Source organism: Malus sylvestris, chromosome 17 (genome assembly GCF_916048215.2).
Source record: "Malus sylvestris chromosome 17, drMalSylv7.2, whole genome shotgun sequence".
NCBI classification, from domain to species: Eukaryota; Viridiplantae; Streptophyta; class Magnoliopsida; order Rosales; family Rosaceae; genus Malus; species Malus sylvestris.
The window spans coordinates 8,330,621-8,338,093 of NC_062276.1; the positions used below are offsets into that span (position 1 = coordinate 8,330,621).

General features: G+C 34.8%; 1 pseudogene; it reads left to right on the plus strand.

The window, feature by feature from the left end:
• The first annotated feature begins 4,753 nt into the window (after positions 1 to 4,753).
• Positions 4,754 to 7,473, plus strand: LOC126612297 (5'-adenylylsulfate reductase 1, chloroplastic-like; annotated as a pseudogene).

A 7,473-nucleotide genomic window follows, 5' to 3' on the forward strand; every position in this document is an offset into this window, starting at 1 on the left:
TACCAAATTAAGTCTTAAAGCGAAATCCAAGTATGTGGTGATTTCTAGAGTTAGGTGAGTAGGTACAACCCCAAAATATATTATGGAAAATGTTGTTCAAGAACAGAAAATTCTCTGCACTTAGCATCAGTGTATGTCCAACTGGTTATCTAGGCAACAACATGATCAAACTACATAGATATATAGTTTGGCCATACTGTTATACAGAGCATACACAGGGTAGTTTAAGCTAGACTATGCAAATTAGGTTAATTAACTTTGTTCTGTATATGTACCCAATTCTGCTTCTTGAGTCCCTTGTTACAACATATCTTGGGACAGATTAGTCCAGTAAACACTTATTGTGTTCTTATTATGAAATCTAAGGAATTAAGAAAAATGGAGCCATATGGAATGGTATGACAACTATTAGAAGGCATGAGAAAATTCTCAAAATTTAAGATTGAATAGTATGACAACCTAACACCATTTAAAGTATACCTCAACACTAGGATTGTTAGAAATCCTAATAGAAACAAAATATCAAAATACCAAAAATATCATTAAAACTTAGAATAATGTTAACCTAGTAAACATTGAAATTCAACATAAAAGGTCATATGTCACGGCTTAGAGAAGTGCTACACTTGTGATGTCATTCTCTTTAAAATGACAGATCATGGTCCAAATTGGAGCTCAAATCTGTAACACGTGTACTTTGCTGTCGAATGTGTGCAGTGTCCAAGCTAATCATCAATATGTTCTTCAACATCAACTTTTGTTTTTGTTGGTAACCTAGGTTAAAAAATAAAACCAAAATTGACCATTAGAGATCACTCGAGAGCTAGCTTATTAAGTCCATGAATATCATCCAAGAAAACTAAGCAAATAGAGTCAACTGTGTATATATCAGAGCCTCAAACCAATTGTCGGCCTGCCTGCCTCCAATCCAACTTTCGAAACAAATTGCGAAAAAAAATATATATATATTGTTGAGCCAACTAATTAAGTTAAAGACCCATCACTGCAACGTGTTCGGACTGCAGCCTCACAAAAATAACTAAGCAAATTAAGCACATAACCAAATGTTAGGATTTTACAAGGCTTAATTAGATTAATTAGTTATAAATTTTCTTTAACTACTTTCTGTTAGGATTTTACAAGCAAAATTTCAGGTGTCATCCTGGATTGCTAAAACCCTTTTCGAATCGAATTCCGAGATTGATTCTGAAAATGTTTCCAAGGCATTCCAAGTATTTGAAGTTTTCGAAAATCATGAAACCCAACAAAGAAGATATGTGAATATTTGTGTTCTGTGTGATTCTATTGATTATTTGTATATCTAATCTTCTACGACTTGGGTCTTTGGTCTTTCGGTTGTAAATTATAATCCTTTCCTCTATTGATAATATTGTCAATTTTCCTTTAAAAATGTGAGAACTACACAGAAAATGAGTGCTGTGTCGAGACGAGATAGTAAGCAATGTTACGCAATTATATATGCATTGCTAAAGCCATTGCTCTAGAAAGCCAATGCCGCCCAGCGAGACGGGCAAGTCCCAGTTACGGGTGTAGTTTCCACTTGCACTCCCGTGTATCGTTTGGTGCTTAGAAAGGCATACCCTCAGACATAACGGGCTAACTCTACACATAATATTCCTAAGGCACATGCCCCAAGGTTTTTCATCTTCCTCAATACCTTTATTGCCCTCGTATCAGAAGCCCACATTACTAAGCTCGACAAACTAAAATCTCAAGGAATTCGTTGATTAAGTGCACAAGTTAACTATGGGTCCGTTTTCAATGGGAATTACATTTATAAGAAGAAATTGGAGTGTTTACTGATATTTGTACAGCTAATTAGTAATTAGTTGATTTTCTATGGCAACTGTGCCGTGCAACCCAAGAAAATTTCAATTGAATACACCTCCCTAAGTTAGATACCCCACACTATAACGTCTTCCTACGGCAATCTCCCAAAAATAACTGAGCGAATCAAGAACTTAACCAAATGTTTTAGGAGTTCACATATGCTGCTACATTTATATATAGAGGGGGCGTTATGGTGCGTTAGAGTGGACTAAAACTGGACTCTTTTCTTGGATTGCACGGCATGGATTGGACTGCTTTGGGGTTTGATCTACGTCTTGGCAGTGAGAATGAATGGTTACTCTGACCCAAGGCCCGTCTTCAAGGCCTCAACACTCTTAGGCATCTCAATATATAGCTTGCGTTGACTACGCACCATGGGGCATTAACTGTCGCCATATACAACCAAACTAGTTTTTGATTTAGTAATACTTATATTTCAAATGTTTGTTGAGATCCTCAAAACATTTATTAGCCCAACATCGAGTCACAAGTCCACGTTACTAAGCTCAGCAAACTAAAGCCCACACATGCACTTTTTAACTGACCAAATTATGAGTAATATGGAATTTACTAAACAAAAAGAAACAAAATTATTCCATCACTAGAATTGAACTGAAAAGTAAAAACAAGGAAGAAAAAGTCTCTAGTGCCTTAGCTTTTGCCGTCGGGTGCTGATGCCATATATAATTGAGGAGGCAGCATTCACAAAACACATGCCCAATTGGGTTGGTTCACATGCTCTTCAAACCTCAAGACATGATTACTTTTTTACCACTTTGAAGAGTTCTTAGATGTGTGCTCATGGATTGGAACATGTAACTCCTTTTTTTTAAAAGAAAACTAATGAAAATGGCTTGAAAACTTTGAGTTTTAATGATAAGGACAAAATAAAGGGTAAAGTGAATAGTACCAGGTTTGACTTTTTAGTGTAAAAATGTGGTTTTTCGTTAAAGTGAACAGTACCGTGGGTTTTTCGTTAAAACTCCCTTTTTTTATATGAATAAAGATTAAAAAATTGAACGGTTTTAATGATGAAATTTATACAATAAAGATAAGTTATTCTCAAGAAATAGAATGAGAGATGCAAATATCATACATCGACGTTTAGGTCTCAATGAAAAAAATTATAAAAAGAAAGAAAAAGGCTGAGAGAAGTATGAGGGGTTGTTCAAAGTCCATAAATTCACAATAGTTGAGGCAAACTTTTATATATTGACATCCTCAGTTTAAATTATCTCCACGAACTACAAGCATCCATACTATCCTAACCCTATTTTAAATTCTGTCATGTGGTCTTGTCCTTTTCTTGGGGGAAAAAAATGTTAATTAGTGAATGCGTATATGACAGGGTCAAAATTTAAATAAATTCTGTTTATTAATTGTCAATATATTTTTACCACATTGTGTTTCATCCCCTTGGAATCGAGACTATCCTTGTGGGCAAATAAATCTTTTGGAAATATTCTCCCATTTGCGAATAAAATCAACGATTGGAATTATTCAATTTATTAATCTTCATTTGAATATTAATTTTTCAAAAAATAATTTGAATTCGACATCGTTTAATCATCTAACGTGTCAAAGAAATGGACGGAATTTATCATGAATGACTAAATATCTCTGATTGAAATTGTTTTTTGTAAAGGTGATCTTCAAATAAAGATTCAGATATTGAACGATTCAGATATTGAAATTTATATAGTTAAGATACGTTATTAGCAAGTAAAAAATGAGTTCATCACCCAAAGAGAGAATGCAAAGTGTTATCCTCAAATAATCAAACGCATAATCTCATGTGTACGGCAATAGCTTTGTATATAGTTAAGTTCTTAAAGGTATTCTCATAATGTATCAAAAGTACTGTTATCAAATTTTCACCTCTCAATAGCGTCACCTTAATGCAATAAAACGACTTTTAATTAAAGTAGTTAAAATTATTTGCTTACGAGATTATGTGTTTAATATTTATTTTAAAAGGGTCATAACTGAAAGCAATTAAACTGTCTAATAAGTAAGTGACTTTGATCGTCCAATACATCGTATAATCTTTTTTATTATGTATATATTAGTAATCATGCATATATGCTATGCATATATTGTTGTACTTTTATGCGCAAACAGAAGCGAATTATAACAAATACAGAAGCGAATTATAACAAATATATGCTATGCGTATATTGCTGTACTTTTATGTGCAAATGGAAGCGAATTATAACAAAGTATCAAATATCAACGTCGTAGGCGAAAGCTAAAACAAACAATCTCAAACTAACACAAGAGATTTAAGTGGTTCGGCATAAATCCTAAGTCCACGAGCGAAGCACTACGAGCAATTTCACTAAACAAACGGAGATTACAAAAAAGTGTTTAAACTTTCACAACCCAAATCCCACAAATTACAAACCTTAAACCAAACGAGTAGAGTACTCAAACCTAACAGAAAAGATTCTCCCAAATTGCTCTCTTAACTCACAAACTCACAAGTTGACTCTCACCAAATTGTCACACGAATGAGCCACACGAAATACACTAACCCTAAGGTCCTATTTATAGTGCATAGGACTTAGGTTACAATAAAAATCCTAATAGGAAGTAAATCCAAATCATAATTAAATAGGTAATTAATAAAATCTCTCCACCAAGGAAACCAACTAAGAAGTCAAAATCCAAAACCAAATAGAACACCAAAACTAAATAGGTAACACAAACCTAATTTTTTGCATCATCCTAATTTTCAGCTGTAGAATCCAACTTATATTAAGCAATTGACGACATAATTGTCATTCTTCAAGGGAGGTTGACAAAACTTATTTTCTTAAATAATAGTATAAATAAAGAGGTCGTGAAACATTACACACCGCATGCATGGCTGGGATCATCAGCGTGTAAATATTCCTTCTGTGTAAAGTAGTGAGAGCTCAAGATCCACTCGGGGCCAGGTTCAATGAATCTGAAAACATTACCTACTTTTTTTCTGTGCTGATTATTATTTAAACATTGTTCATGGTCGGATTAGACGTCAAAAAAAAAAGAGAGAGTTGGTGTATGCATGCGCGCGATCGAGGGATTTCAGAACATTGTTCCTGATATGATATGTATCATGGCCTTTGCTGAAAGCTTCTCGATCTCAAACTGCTCCTGCTTATAACTACCTCTCCTTCTTCAACCTCTTTCCTTGAGCTCCATGGTACGTTTCCTCTCTCTCTCTCTCTCTCTCTCTCTCTACACACACACACACACATACATATATATGTGTGTTCAATGGCGAATCTAGGATTCTAACTTTGGGTAGTCCTAACCAAGGGACGTTAAGCGCTAGTCAGGTGGCGGATTGGGGCGCCTATGCACCTAGACGGGGTCTAGGCGACAAACTAAGTTGAATAGGCAGATTTAAGTCAACTTACTATGCATCATATATACAAGTAATGCCTATTTACACTTACACGAAGAAAAAAAAAAAAAAAAAAAAAAAACTATACTTGTATTGAGAATTTGAGATTTATTATTCAACATAGAACTTACAAAAAAAAATAGAATTTTTGCTTTAGTAATTTAATGAATTTGATGATGAAAGTGCAAGCGACTACAAGCTCATAGTACATTACGAAATACATTTCAGAGGTCATATGAATTTATAGGAATTAAAAATAATAATATGTGTCAATTACATATGGTATAAAAATATTGATTAAGTAATACACCATCCCTTTGCTAATTGAAATGCTAGGGTGGCATAGACAACAATTTAAACAAAAAAAAAACAAAAAATGTGAGAGTTGGACAAGTCGGAAATGAAGAGAACAAGTCTTTATTCTTTGTTATAACCAAGGTTCAAAAATAGCAGAGTCATGGTGATCTTCTCTCTTCCATCACATGTTGAATCCGCTAGGTGGTCCTTAGAGATTTTTTCTTTAGACGTACGGTGGTCCAAGAGTGGATCTGCCCCTGGTGTGTGTGTGTGTGTGTATGCATGTATGTATGTATGTATATTCGTGCCAGATCAAATTTCCTTGTTGCTTTTTGTCCGTTATGCACAATCTATCTGGGTTTTTGTTGTTTTCTCATGTGTTTTATTTGATCTCGTATTCGGATTGCTAATTTTTTATGAGAAAAACAGTGTTCTCTTAATAATGTTTTTATTATATATTATTATTAGAAGCCAGTGATCTTTCAAGGGTTCTAAAATAATCCTTCATATTATTACATTATAGTCTAATTCTGGTTTTAAAATGTAATACTATATATTTCTTCCTTTTTGCCATTCGTTATATAGTCTACAACATACATTGTTCCAATGGGCTTGTGGAAATTTGTCATGTGATTACAAATATGCATATCTAATTTGTTCAGGGGAGCTGAGGATGTCACGGGGTGATTGAATTTGCACAAAATGGTTGCCCCGTTCGATATCTTAAACCCGATTTCTGGTAGCAGTGTTCTTGTTGAAGAGGTCTTGAATGTGGCTTCATTTCAAGGCTTGGATGTAATTGGAGCTTACTGTTGAAATGGAACCAGCAAATAGCAATCCTGGGCAGCCAAGACATACTGCACCAATTTATTGGAAATGCTTTCAAGTTCAAGCCACGGATGTGGCTGCAGTTTGCATTTTCCTCAAGAATTTCTGTCAATGTTCAAGTCAGGCAATATTATCATGCCACTACTATTGTTCTGTCAGGATGAAAGGGAAGGGAGGAGGTGGCCGGAGGAAGTAAATAAGGGCAAGGAGTGTAGGCTAAAAATAGGAGACGTCGAAGTTAAACAAGAGTCAAAGCTCCCCCATTTCAATGAGAATTTTCCCAAGTTAGAGTGCCCATCTGCACCATGGTTGGGTTTGCTCTTCACTTATTGGTGCCACATTTGCCAGGTAATAAGATATTACAACATAGTTTAAGCATTGTATCCTTGATCGTATCCATGCTGACTAGAACAGTAGGCTCATTCGTTTGCACCTAAATTCAAATTAATGTCCATAATTTAGATTAGATTAAATAGAATATCGTTGGAATAAAATTAACATGATTTAAGTACTTAATAATTTGGATTTTTGCTACCCATTAATTAATTATTTGATGTTATATTCTGATAAATAAAATAGGCTTCGGAAGAATCACATGTTGACTTGGATGAAGGGCAGATGGTAAGCACTCATGATCAGATTAAGTTGGCCAAGTTCAAGCCAGATGGTGACCTGACCATCACATGGAACATGCAAAGCAAGAATGGCAGTTTACATTGTCCTCTTTTTGTTGACCCCCCTATGACCATGACCGTCAATCATCATCACGGTCATGATCAATTCCACATGGATCTTCTAGTCTGGAACACTAGGATCTCTCTCTCTCTCTCTCTCTCTAGGGAGTTTCTATTTTGTTCTACTGACGAGTTCCCCTTAGCAACTTCAAGTATTTTCTGTTCATGTGTAATAGTGCACTTGATCACACAGTCTACCCCTGTTATTTTTCCTCAACTTTGATAAACATTGGTGGCAGTTTGTATATTTCCAATTTTATTTGATTTTGTGAGCAACATTAATCTGTTTGATTTTATGCTTTAGTTTGCTGATTTTGGATTTCCTATCATTTCCAATGTTTAATAAAGCGAGCGAGATGGCTTTCCTTTAAA